At 33.7% G+C, this 14,722-nt stretch overlaps 1 protein-coding gene across 43 annotated transcripts in view; it reads right to left on the bottom strand.

Moving 5' to 3' along the window:
* The window catches only part of Lingo2 (leucine rich repeat and Ig domain containing 2), a 1,208,229-nt gene that overhangs the window by 992,818 nt on the left and 200,689 nt on the right, over window positions 1–14,722 (bottom strand). Inside the window, exons 1-2 of one of the 43 annotated variants that reach the window (XM_074051639.1) lie at window positions 8,137–13,687; window positions 4,728–4,772 (exon numbers count right to left, since the gene is read on the bottom strand). The exons of the other annotated variants lie outside the window; for them this stretch is intronic. The gene's annotated coding sequence lies outside the window, so the exon portion shown is untranslated. Of the gene's footprint in view, window positions 1–4,727; window positions 4,773–8,136; window positions 13,688–14,722 lie in introns of those variants that run through there. 43 annotated transcript variants of the gene reach the window in all.

Below are 14,722 nucleotides of genomic sequence, written 5' to 3'. Positions count from 1 at the left end.
AGAATGATTTCGGTATCTATATAAATGTCTCAATGGTTAAGAATATGTATTTTGGCAACAAAAAGACCAGGGCTCAAATCTCAAACCCATCACTTTCCAGCTTTTCTATTTCTTAGTTTCTTCATCAATGAAATAGATCTAATGATGCTGTATTACACAGCTTTCAAAATGGCAATAATTCTTGACTTTCACACACATTCTCTCTCAATGTGATTTTGGCATTCTCACCTCTATGAAGTTTTTCTCCATCTTTTAAATATAGGTTTGCCTTGTAACTTTGGCTAATGGAATGTAGAAGAGAAGAATATAACTATTGAGTCTAGGGTTTAAGAAACCTTGCATTCTTCTGCTGTTGTCCTTTTGAAACTCTTGCCATCAAAAGAAGAAACCACACTAGCATGCCAGAGACATATGGCATACCAAGCAGGCACAAACTGCCAGACAGGGATGTGGTCATCTTTTGACCATCCAGGCCCAATCAAGCTGCCAGATGACCATAGCTATTAGTTCCATGGGAAAGATAAACAGCGGTGCCAATGAGCTGAGCCTAGATCAAAGTGCACACCCAAAGAATTATAAGCAAATAAAATGATATTTAAGTCACTAAGATTTGGATTGGTTTGCTATATAATTAAAAATTACTAATAACTGATTCTTGTTACTACTTTCACAGTATTCTTTTAAATGTTTTAAGTAAAAGATACAGGTAAAATGTATGTACAATGCCAGAGGGACAGGCACAGAATACATATCCAAATATTTACTAAATATAAAAGACATCCCAGAATCATCATGAGATTAGACAATGACTGGCCAACAATGACTCCCAATGACTGGAAGGCTATTGAACATTTTTGAGGAAGTTATTCCCCACTCAAGAGGTAGGAATTGGGGTACACAGGTTTGTTTTGAGACTATTTATTCAAGGTAAAATAGAGGCATGAGTGAATTAAACATTTATCAGTTTCTTTCTCAGAACCTGAACTAAGGCATATGAAGGAAATAGAAAATTGTATTAAATCAGTTCTCAAATGTTTTGGAATGAAAGTCCAATTACATTCTTTAAAATTAGGAAGAACCAGAAGAACATTAGTTAATTTGGATACTACCAATTTATTTTTATGATTTTAAGAATGAAAGCTGAGAAGCTTTAAAATAATAGTGTCATTATTTATCATTTATTTAAAAATAACAATAAAATTCATAAGTGCCATATTTTTATGAATGATGATATTTTCCAAAACAAAAAAATAGTGAAGTATTATTGTTCTACATTTTTTTGTATGAATTACCCTAAAGTCTGTCTTAGTATAGGACAATCAGATTCAATCTATATTAAATCTATGTGATTTTTTTGGTTCTTTGGTTGAAACAGATAAAAAAATCTAGGCTGATGCAGACATGTATTTGGAAAAGAGAGATTTTCAAAACTTGTAAGTCATTATAGATATCCTTTCTTGATAGCATAACAATATTCTATGAGTAGCAGTTTTTAAAATGTTACTTATAATATAAAATCTAAAATCACAAAAAATAATTTTTCACAGTTATGTTAAACCCCACTGGTATAATAGTGGCTCATTAAATATTGCACTAATCCTTCGAGTTATTAACAGATATACAATACCAATCAGTTACATTTTTTAACATCATCACTTATATCACTAAAAAATTTTATATATTGGGAGTCTGTCAAGCTTATAGTGGCATACAAAATGTTTTCAACTTCCAGTTTTCATTTAAAAGCTCAAATTTGATGACTGACAGCAACTACAAAAGAGTTATGAAGCAACAAAGACGCTTTGTTTACCTTTGAGAAATATTTGTCAAATTACATCTCTGCAACTTTTACAGGAATATGAATCATGTTTTTATGTTAAAGTTCAACATGAATCATGTTTTTATGTTAAAGTTCAACAATAAAAAAGTAGTTTAGTTTGCAACTTAAGCAATCACAAAAGTGATTTTGTTCAACGTGGTATCCTACTTTACTTTGCAGCAAAAGTGCTTTATTCATGCTTTACATATCATCCTACAGAACATTAAGACGATTCATTCAGAGGGAAAATTACAGAAAGTAATCTATACTACTTCATCATAATTCATGATGAAGTTAAGTAAACTGTTTTTTGTTGTTGTTGTTATTGTTTATTGGTTTGCTTCAAATAACCAATGTTGAAAAATACAATGACTATGAGAAACAGTTTGTTGTGACCACTTCGGTTTTTTTTTTTTTTTGTTGTTGTTGTTAGTTATCTTCTTTGCTTCAATTTTATCATTATTACATTTACTCATGTGTATACATTGTGGGCCACCTCTCCCCACTCCCCCACCTGCTTTGTTGTGACCATTTTGAATTGTGCTAAAGCTCCAACAATTTTATCTGCCACTGTCCTTGTGGCATCAAGACAATTATCAATACAGTGAAAAGACAAATAACACCTTCATTTTGTTTTTAAAATAGTTTTCTCCTGGCAGACCCCTCTAAATGTACTTAGGAACCTCTATGGACCAAGGACTAAAATTCTGAGAACCATTCACAAGTAGTGACCTAACAGTTACTGAGGTACTTAGACTGCTTCCAAGTATTTGCAGGCAGTCCTCTTTTAGCTCAGGATGCAAGGATAGCCCTTTCTACCCTTAGTGACACCACTGTGATTAGTTGTAGTGACTTTAATCTAAGATTAAAGCTGAGAGTAGGGAAATGGCCTTGCTCATCTCTGATTCTGAAGATCTCTACTTTTAGCACAATTGTATACCCCATACTTCAAACTCTGATGACTACTGTTCAACTATGTAAGGAACTGTGAACTAGTTGAGGGAATGGGCAAAACAGAGAGCAAGACAGCAAAATAAAGAGATATAGAGACTGAGAAAGAGAGAGGAGACACAGAGTAAGAGACTAGAGAAAACAGTGATAAGGAGATCAATAAAAATATAGAGAAATGGAGGAAAATGAGAAAGGAGGAGGGCCAGTGGTAGAGAAACAGGGTCAGACAGGCAAAATGAAAAGGTCATAAACAGAAAGACAAAGAGGGGGAAAGAAACTTTTGTGGGGACAGAAGCGACAAAGAGAAAGAGAGGCAAAGAGAAACAGAGACATAGAAAGAAAATGAGAATATACTGTGCTATTAGATTTCTGCCACGCCTCCAACCCCCGGGGCGGGGGTGGGAACAAGGGAAAATCTTTTGACATCATTTTCACATAATCACAGTTATCAAGACAATTTTCTTTTCTTTCTGTGAGAGGTTGATTTACTGTGGATGTGTGTGTGTGCTTGCATGCGTAGTATGCAGTTTTTGCCCTCCCCTTCTGCAGTGATCTGAAAGCCACACTGACTGTTGATGGAGGTCATGAGGCTTATCCTGCAGCGGAGGAAGACAGAAGATTTGGCAGTATGAAATAGAGGTCTGGTGCGCATATTTTGTGTTCATGATTAATAAAGCACTAATTCTTCCTACTCTTAACTGTACTGGTTTCCTTTATCATATATCAGATTCATCTGGTTTTTTAAATGGAGACACAGTAAACACAAAATCACAAACAACTTTTTTCTAAATATTCATATTGTTATTGTGAAACATAAGAAAAGACAGAATGCTATATCCATCGCAAGTGAATAACTACGAAAGCAAACCAGGTGAAAAAAATGAAACTGTGCTTATCAGTGTATTACTGTTAGCATTCACACTGAATGAGATGAACATGTGTGGAGTGAGAAACATGCTCAGGTCTCAAATGAGTCCATGGCATGATGATAGGAATGCTAGGTTGATATTCACCTTTATAGAAACAAAAGGCAATTTGGCACCATGCATCTTCAGAAACAGCACAAGTTCCATAAGGTTGCACCTAACAGTAGGTGGAAAAAGGAAGAGGGGAGCTGGGAAAGAAAAGTCTCCCAATGCTTGCAATTGTGATGCCAAATGGGAAGGTGTCTATATTCTCTTGCCCAACTAGATTAATTTTTAATAGTCTGAAACTAAACCCTAATTTTTATGAAATGGTAGGTTCTTGTCTTCACAGCAGGTCTGTTTCTTTATCAGTGAAATGAAGTGGTGGAAGCACATGGTAGTTCTCAAACTATTCTGCATAATGATTGCCCACACGAAAATGCTAACACATGTCATACAGTCATTGGAATACTTCTAATTTTTGTAGTAATGGGGTTTGAACTCAGGGCCTCAAGCTTGCTAGGCAGACACTACCATGTGAGCTATTCTGTCAGTTATATAGTCATTGGGAAAGGCTATATATGTCATGCATTCTTTCTCTCTCATTTTTTTCTTTGCTTTTATTCACAATCCCATTAATATGGAAACAATTCTGAAAATATCATAAGAAAAATGGTTAACACATTTATTTGACCACAGAATCCCCTCTTCTTTCTTTCATATCATTATCTCTTGGGATGATGGCATATTACTCTGGGACACAGTTTGGGAACTGCTGAATTTGCTCTCTAAAACTATATGACCCCAGGATTTTGTAATTTGAAGCAGAGAAGCTGTTTAATATAGTAGCACCAAATGACAGCATAGGGAGTTATCCCGTTAAATATCTCTGACTGCCTCTGTAACCCAGGTGTTTTTGACTAAGCATATTCAAGAGTGTAAGATTGGAGGGCCATGGGAATGGCCCATAACTGAGCCACTTTGGATATAATAAGTGCTGTGTTAAAATACTATGTGTGTAAAGGATTCCCTGGGATGTAGTGTTTACTTACCATTATTTCATTTTTAGGTCAAGGAGCAGAAGAGGAAATTTTCTCCTTAAAAGAACAGGAAAGAAAAAGGGGGTGATAGGAATTAGGTGCCTTCTCACCAAGCAGTACAGTGCCAAATTGCAAAGTACAAACTTACACATGTGAAATTTGGCAGAATTAGGAAGCTTTATTTGGAAGAGAACCAGAATGAAAATGCTGGCCCTGGAGTACAAATTAGCACTTTATTTTATGGATATGTTCCTCCTTTTTACTTTGGCATTCCCCAGATTCTCCTAAACTTTATGGTTCTTGTTTGATTATCAACTGTCTCTTCCAGGTGAGACTTCACAATTCCAGGTGGCAGTAATAAAGTCCACATTTATGAATTTCCCAATCCACAATCTGTAGAATATAAACTTGGATTTTATATAAGTACAATAGCTACCATTTTCAGGTATGAAACATTTCTTCATATTTTTGTTGTTTTTTCTGTTTATATCACTTTATGTGACCAAACCCAGACCATCATAAATGAGGTGGATCTGGGAAAATAAAATTTACTTAGAGATTTTTAATATTGGAAAATAAACTCACAGATCACTATGCCTAAGTATTTCCACTTACCACTAAAAAAAAGATGACACCAACCATTTGTTAAGCAGTTTTCGTGCTGTACGTAATGCACTAAGTATTTTACTTATTGCACCTAATGTCCATAATAAATCTATCGTGTTGTTACTATTATCATATATATTTTATTAATGAAGAACTCAAATTCAGAGTAGTTACAGAATAATCTTCCTCAAAATCACACAGTTTGAAACTGCCAGTTCTTATAATTAGATCTATGTCTGATTCAAAAGTTCAAATTCCTAGTGATGTTTCTCCATTGCTAATTATTTTGATACAATATAATCATAGTAGACATATTAGTCTATTTCTATTAATATAAAAAAATTTCTGTGGCTGTGTAACTTAATAAAGTAAAGAAGTTTATTTACTACACAGTTCTGGAATTTCTGGGGCATGGCCCCAACACCAGCTTGACTCTGGTGAGGAGCTCATGGAGAGTCATCACAATGACAGAAGCACATGGCAAAATAAGAATTCACATCTCAAGCCAGGAAGTTAAAGAGCAACAGGGAACTATTAGGCTACCATAGAACTATCTTGATCCCTTCTAATGATAGCATCTCAATGATGTTTCATAATAGTACTGACTTCAGTAGACAGAATGTGGAGCTGAGGAAAATCTACAGACAATATATAATGATGAATCTATAACAAAGAACCAAATGTAATTATTAATAAAGCATCTATCCAAAAGATCCAGGAAAAAGATACTGAATGAATCCAGACAATGAGAGCAAAGAGATAAAATCATGGCAAAGTACATTTGAAATGGCAGTCTAGAAAGATCCTGTGATACTGGAGAGAGGCATACAGAGACTTTTTATAGCATGCTTACAGCCTCTCCTGTGTGAAGAGAATATTTACACCCTATTTGATCTGACAAGATACACAGACATCCAGGAAACTGTGTCTTCCTTCCTTTTCAGTAAAATGAGTCCCTGTATCACAAGACCTATTATTCCCTAATCCTCAGGCAGGTTAAACTGTCATGGGATACACTGCAAAAGATGAGAGAGGATAGGAGAGAAAAGATTTTGAGAGATTGAGGGAGAGAATAGTTGGACACAGCAACTATATCCAACGAAGGAGACCCAACCAAAGAGGATGCCAAGAGCTCAGTGATTTAGTTCATAAAGTCCAATAGGAGAATGAGATCAGAACAAAAAGAAAGAGGAAGGCTGGCAGAGAGGACAATGTTCAATTTTCACTACCTACATCCCAATGCTTTTGCAACTGCCTATTACACTACTTATACTGCTTATGTTCATCAGTCCTTTATGGAGTGCCATCATGCTTTGCTGAGTTTGTTGTATAAGTCTGGAAATTGTTGGGATGAAAATGAGAGATAGAACCCTGAGATGAGACTGAAAATCAAAAACAAAGAAACAGTCTTAACATTAAAAGACTGATAGAAGATAGAAGAAAACAAAATAAGTTTCCTTTTCATGAAATTATTATATCTGTCATCACTTGATAACAATAGGTAGATAGAAGAGCTGAGAAAGACATGAGCTGTGGTAAAAAAGATACAGATCTGAGGTGAAGTCTGCACATATTAGAATAACTTAACTACTATGGTTAGATAGGAACAGAAGGATAAGGATAAATTTAAGAAGGTACAATGTGGAAAAAATAAAGATGAGAAAAATAGATATCTCAACAGGATAAGTAAACAGGCAAAAACAATATAAAAGACAAGCAATTAATTTCCATCACCATTCTCATTCACATTCTCTCCTCTCCAACTATCCCTCCACCTTTCTCCTTTCTTACCCTCCCAACACAACCTGAACAATGAATCTCAAGATTCAGAACATAGTTTATCAATCCAATTCCAATTCTGAATATCAACAATTACTGTGACTATCTAAAAATGGCTACTAGTCACAGTACTTTTCAAGACTTAGAAGAGGGTATGACTGTCATAGTGAAACATAAAAAACATTCTGAATGATAAAGCTTGGACTGTTAGTATACACCAAACTCTAAAGCTGCAATTATATGGTGGCAATAACCATGTGGGTAAATGTAGTGTACTTCTAAAGATCATAAAAGAAATGTTCCTCCCAGGATAGTTTTAATAGTAAATTTTGTGTTTGTAACAATTGCATTATAAATCTTTAATGCTAGTATTAAGATTTTCAGCTTACATAAATTAGGTTTTTCATAATACCCAGATTCAAAAGTAAGAGAAATATTCTTATTAGAGCAAAAAGTACACAGATATTTTACTTTAGTGAATCTGTTATGTGAAGAATTTTACTGAAAGCATATGTAATTTTAATTATAAGAAATGTTAGAAGCCTCCTAAATGTTCATCAAGAGAGAACAGTTTAAAATGAATTATAGCAAATTCATCACTTAGATAATTATATTCTTTAAAGTGTCTGTATGCATATGTGTGTATATAAGTATGTAAGAGAAAAAGTCATGAAAAATGTATAAAAATACCCCAAAATGTTAACTTTGCTCACTTGTGAGCAGTAGGAAAATAAGTAATTACCATTTTAAAGTATTTTAAGATAATTCCCTTTATTTTGTACTATGATCAAGCAATTATATTTATAGAGGGGAAAATCATTTCCAAAAATATACAGGCAGATCTTACTTATAAATAAGTTACAAAAAAATCACTTTTACACTCTGTATTCAAAAATATTTTTATGTTAAATAGTGGTTATTTCATTTTTATGTTAATAGTGGTTATTTCAGAGGAGTGTGTATTTTTAGAAAAAGTTGAATAACTGCAATGAATTAATTCCTTCAATTCACTTATTTATTCATTTACCCCACTTACCTTTATTCACTATGTGTCAATCATTACTAATATCTAGTTGTAAAGAGATGTCTTTAAGGAACAGGAAGTCACTACAAAATCAGAAAATGTTGGAGAAAGAGGACATTCATTTAGACCTTTGACTAGAAAGCACTCTGACATTGCTAATTACAATTCCAGCTATATATGGTCAGGTTGGTAATAATTTGGGTAGGTATAATTCTCTAGATAGCAGTTTAATCTAATAACCATACTATTCCCAGCAGTAGACTAATCTGTGGCAACAATGGAACCCAGCGACACAACGCACTTAGGTTTGTCTTCCTGTAATCATTCTGTCCTCCTGGAAGACAGCCCCTGGATTTCTAGTTCGCAGAAGCCAATAAGGACTCTGAGAAAAAAAAAATCCCTGCTACTTCTACAGTTCATCAATTTATATGTTTGTGATATATTTGGTTCAGGATTTCATAGGCAGGGAATACCTGTAAAGTAATAAGTAAGAAATAACCTTTGATTGTATTTTGCATGTTTATTAAAAAAGAGTAAATGGATCAATGAAATCATTCATATCTTTTCCTTTGGGCTCAGCAAAAGATAATATACATGCTTAAACTACCATTTATAATCTTAAAAATCCTCCAACCCCAGAAGAGCTATTTATCATCTCAATGCTATATGTAGCACAGAAAGAGAAAATGAGCCTTCTGTAATGAAAAGTCTGAAAGTTGGAACTATAAACAACAGTACAGAGAGCTCTGTGCTGAATTTATACAGACTCTAACCATCATTGAAGGTGAAGAGATCAATGGCAGCACAAAAGTTATCCGCTTATCCTCAAGAGATTCTTCCTTCTCTGTGGTTTGCTTTTCTTACATAGTGCCCTAACTCCTGATCAAGTCCTGTCCTCAGGGAGCGCTAATAAGGATAACAGTGCAGAAGTCTGTTTTGTTCTATAAACCAGTAGGATCAAAGAGGGCTCTGTGGAAAACCTAATACTACTTCTGACTTCCTCCAAGAGGGCTGCTATCCCTCTGCCATAACTTTTACACCACTTTGGAGTCTCTTTTCCCAGATCTTTAAAATACTTGACAAGCTTTAATGAAAAAATACAGTTCATTTTTAAAAAATGCTCATTTTGTTACAGGCATTAAAAGTGTACAACTTACTAAGTAAACTCAAATCGGAGGAGCCATTTCTATAATAAGTTTTCTGAAGTGCCACTTTCCTAAAATACTAGTCAATATTTACCAGGTCCCAAGCCCTACCTTATTCTGTGCACTTTCCTTCTTCTTCTTCTTCTTTTTTTTTTTTTTTTTTGTGAGTAAACTAGGAGTTTATTGAGATAGAAAAGTGTAAAGCAGGAGATCTGAGCCCCCAGAGTTGGGGGTGTATCCCAAGAGATGATGGCTCCCATGCATTTTACTTCTATTTTCTTTTGAATTCAAGGCTTCATGCTTGCAAAGCAGGTGCTCTACTGCTTGAGCCACACCTCCAGTTCATTTTGGTTTGGTTATTTTGGATTTGGGGGTCTTGTGAACTATTTGACTGGGCTGGCCTTGAACTGCAATCCTCCAGATCTCAGCCTCCCAAGTAGCTAAGATTACAGGCATGATTCACTGGCACTGTGCAAAGTTACCTCTATTAAAATATTCAATCATCACAACAATCTTAAGAAGCTGGAATTATTATTAATCACAATTTACTAAAAAGGAAAATGAACTTTAGAAAATGATGAGTAAGTAATTATACATAGGAAAGAAGAAACTAAAATGTGCATTTTTATATAGTTTTAAGAAAAATTCACATTACATGAATATTCCATATCACAATTTTGTATTAATACTTGAAAACATTACTGACTAATAGAGTTTTCTTCAATGTTGAAATATTTTACATGTTACATGTAGATATTATATATCAAAATTTAAATTTAATTTTAATTAATTTAAAGGCTAGCAACTACCTTATTAGGGAGCACAACTAAAGGTCATACACCAAGGTTCCTAAGGGTGAGTTTCCCATTATTAGTGACAACAGGTTTTATTTATGTGACACTGGGTGTCAAGGACTCTGCTGCATGCGTCACATCTGTAACATCATGTAATTTTCACAATACCTTCTTACATAGGGATCATCATCATTTTCTTACAGATCAAATACTTGATGGTCAGATATAGTAAGTAACTTACCCAAGACAATACAGCTTGTGCACATGTTCAAATGGAACCTTATGGCCTGATCATATAATTCTATCCCTTTTAATAAAATAAAATAATTTACCTTCTCCTTGATCCTTTTCTACAGGATTGGAGTTGTCTGGGGCTGTAAAGAAATGGAAAGAAAAAGTATCTCCCAAGCAGTTTTAGGACTTTTACATCTCACCAACACTGAGCTATTACATATTTATGATGAAGTATGTGAAATGCATAATATAAAGTGTAAGGTAGCTAAATCATCCTTTTAGAGTTAAATTGCCATTGTGTGCATAAAACGTGGTTAAGAGTAGAAATGGCATATGTTTGGACCTAATAATAAGCAAGAAGATTTCAGATTTTATGTGAGTATATCAGTGCTTAAGATAGAAATTCAAAAGTTAACTGAAAGTGTCTTTGCTTTGGATAAATGACAAATGAATATTAAACTATTTACAGAAAAAGTTATGTATATGTTTTTATTCAAGCCCAAGTAATGAAAATACTGAAATCAATTAATGAGAATGCTAATGTTTTAATCTCTCTTGATTCCTTCCTTTTAAAGGCAACAAACTAATTGTAGGAATTCACTGCAAGAATGTATAGAAAGTGTCAAGAGGAAAGGAAACTCCAGAGTATACTCAGGCATAAAGAAACATTCTGTCTCCTATCTCCTAAAGCACTTGAAAATGGGGATTAATGTTCAGAATCAAGATTTGTTAGCAATGCAAGTTTTGCAGTAAGATGACAAAATTATTTTTACTGATTATGTTTGCAAAAAAAGAAATTTATAAATGTACATATGGAAGCGGTTAACCAATAAAAGTAGAAAAAGTTTCCCTGCTTAACATAGTTAACTGAATTAATTAATGAGAAAAAACTCAGATATTACTTTTTTCAGTCACTTCTGTGTCTTTTTTTGATTTGTAATACCTTAAAATATCTTTAACCTTTGTGAAATTGCCATACAAAATGGAAGTAATGATTACCCTGTCTTGATAAAATAAGTACCATAAAAGAAAAAGAGGAACTAAAATATATCCATTTGGCAGAATAATTTTAGGCCTAAATTTGTCTTCATAAGAATTAGAGGGCAGAAATTTAAGTATGAATTGGTCTAAATAGGATGTTTATGTGAAGCAAAACTTGAAAGCCCTCAAAGTCAATTGAATGACTAGTTTTTATTTTATTTACTTTGCTGTTGTTTGTTTGTTTGTTTTTGGTGCTGGGGATTGAACCCAGGACTTTCTTGGATGTTCAGGAAGTGCTTTACTACTGACCTACACCCTACCTCCTCAAACCCTGAATGACTAGTTTTAACCCAATGTATATCTATCAGAGGTCAATCCACAAATCTGATGGTATAGGTAATTGATGGTTGATGGAAACCTCCTTTCAATAATTTTCCCAAAATCTGGCTGAAGCAAGTTGGTTAACTGGTAAAGTCCTTTAGACTTGTAGACCTAAAAGTTAAGACTGAATGGCCATTAAAAAAAAAAAAAAAAAAAGCTGCTGCTGGACATTCTGACCTTGTGAAATTAAGAGGTTGGAAAAAAAATAACTATACCATGGGAAGCAAGGATAAGAAAAAGAGAATAGGAGATGTAAAGAATTCAGCCTCTGTATTTCAGCAAGACTATGAACAAGGGGTTAGAGGATCACTTCATGATAATTACTGGTACTGATCTTATTCCTTACAGACAGACAATTTTATAAATGCTTCCACATATTTATCTAATGTGCTCTGTACATTAATCTGGTCAGATAGGCAGAAGATACTTCTTTTTTCCAGATATTTAAAGTAAGGTTGGAGAAAAGTAGCACTCAAGTGAGTAGTCATCATAAGCAAATTGTATATTAATCCTCACTATCAGCAAAACCAATATACATTATTCCTGCTATTTTACAAATCAACAAAATGATGCATGCATACTATGTGACCTGCTAATTTAAATAACTTGCATAACACAGAAGGAGTTAAAGATCTAAGTGTCCTGGCTTATAGCACTGAGTGTGCTTTTGTTTTTGTTTGTTTTACAGCATACTACATTGCTATCCATGAGAAAGTTTAATGCATTTCATGAAGATAAGGATGGACAGCTTTCAATGTCAGGAGAAATTCTTGAAATAAGTCAAAAGCATAATTATTTCAAAAGCAAGAGAAATAGAGCACATTTATCTAGGGGAGGGCATATTTTAACTAAAACCTATTTATTAATTCATTGAATTGAATCCTCCCTAGATCTTAAGGAAAAGAAAAACTAAGATATATTAAGAACTGAGCATATCAGTGTTTATTATTTAAATTATTCTTCAAGATTTTACCATTTTAGACAAGAAGAAAAGTATACAGTACTTTTCCCATGACTGTATACTTTGCAAACTGTGGGATAAGACTACTTTGAATTCCTCAAAACAACAAAAATATTGTTGTAAATGATTCCCACCATCCCCACTGCACTTCCAAATGGGGCCCTGTTCCCACTTGTTTTGCTTAGAATTTTCTTTGAGTATTTAATGCTCTGATTTCACAAAGTTTAGGGCTTAGCCTAGTTCTTATACCTAATACAGTTCCCAAATAATTATTTTTGACTAACATAGGAAAATTCTATGAAGTAGAATCAAAAAGAATTAACTGAAGTACTACTTGAAGGAAAAATCAGTGCTGGAGAACATAAATTAGATCATCACTAAGCCAGGAACTTATTCCCAGAGGACCAAAGAAAATGAGAAAAAACAAAGCAGAAGGAAAGAATGAATCCCTGTTTCATTTCTGGCAGAAAAGTCAAAGAACAATAAAGCCAAATGTGACCCCGGGCATTCCTCTACATTTCCTTCACCTTTTCCTTGAGAGAGAGAAGGCAGTTGCATGGGCTGAGCATGTTATTACTTTTTAATTTCTAGCTTCTTGCTGCCTACATCATCCATTTATAGTTTATCATCTTTTATTCCTTTGGTAACAAAATTGACTTTTAGTATGAGGTTGACTATAGAGACCTAAGAGAAAATGCTTATAACTCACAAACATAGTCTTGTCAGAGAGGGTCAGGTTTTATTTCTAATAGACCAGAAAGGAACAGGTGTTTTCATATCACTCAAAATGTATGATGTATGGCATACAATCTTATTTTTTTTACTCTTTATCTGAGAGAAAGAGGGGTATTTCAGGGAAGACTTATGCAACTTCTTAATCATTTTCAAATGCTTTAGTAAGAAAGTTTTGTCAAACCCTAAAATCATTTTCAGCACACACTACTTCATGCAAATAATAGGCATTTATTAATAATATCACATTCAATAAGCTAAATTTTGGATTCGACTTTTAAGTAGGCTCTATTGACAACTCAATGTAGAATTTTCAGTAATACTTTCATCTAATCTCCATAATGGATTAATAAAATCATTAAGAATTCTATAAATTAGAAATAATTAGAAACAGTATGAATATGATATATGCCTACATGGAACAATTTCCTACAGATGCATCTTCCCTAATGAACACAAGTTTTTCTTATCAGAATCAGAAGAAGTGCAAGAGAATGTGACCACACTAAGACATAACATACTCATTCTTTCATTCATCGACAGGTCATGCATGAATTTTGTTCATCAGTGACCTAAGATATAACACTTACACTTGTAGAGATATCATTTTAATAGAGAATATAGATAAATAAAAATAAATATAACATAGTAGTATTATTATTACATTTGAAGATCAGCACCAATAGCAAAAAAAAAAAAATAGAGCAGGTTAAGATATTAGAAGTCCTCTGGGAGGAGTTGCAAATATTTTTAGAGACTAGTCTGTACATGCCTTATTGAAAAGGGAACATTTAAAGTCTTCAAAGAAAAGACTGATACCTGAGCAAAACTTTCCAATTACAAGTAACAGAAAGTGTAACTAGCAAGTGATGAGCATAGGGTAGGAAACTGGTGTCAAAGTAGAGTTACCAAGAAGAAAGGGCATAGAAGATAAAGTCTAAAAGATAACAGGATATAACTGGACTTTGGATTTTGACTTGAGAAAAATAGGGAACCAGTGGAGAGTTTTGAATTATTTTGAGAGTTAAAAAGATTACTCTGATTGCTGAGATGAGAAAAGACTATAAGAGGCATAGGTGGAAGAAGAGGCCCCGTTAGGAGTCAGCTATAAATGACCTAGCTGAGAACTAGTGCCTTGGACCAAGGTAGTAGCAGTAGAGAAGGTGAGAAAGGCTTGGCTTTTTGATATATTTACAAAGAAGAACTAGAACAATTTGCTAATGATGCATTGATGTGGGTAAGAATAAAAAAGAAGATTTAAGGATGATTCTTAGGATTTTGATCTGGAATAATCAATATTGGAGTTATATGATATGTTGTAAAAACTTTTGTAAATGTCACAATGTAACCTTAATACAACAATAATATGA

Source organism: Castor canadensis, chromosome 13, assembly GCF_047511655.1.
Source record: "Castor canadensis chromosome 13, mCasCan1.hap1v2, whole genome shotgun sequence".
Classification (NCBI taxonomy): domain Eukaryota; kingdom Metazoa; phylum Chordata; class Mammalia; order Rodentia; family Castoridae; genus Castor; species Castor canadensis.
The sequence above is the reverse complement of the archived record's forward strand: the minus strand, read 5'-3'. Positions and strand labels throughout refer to the sequence as shown.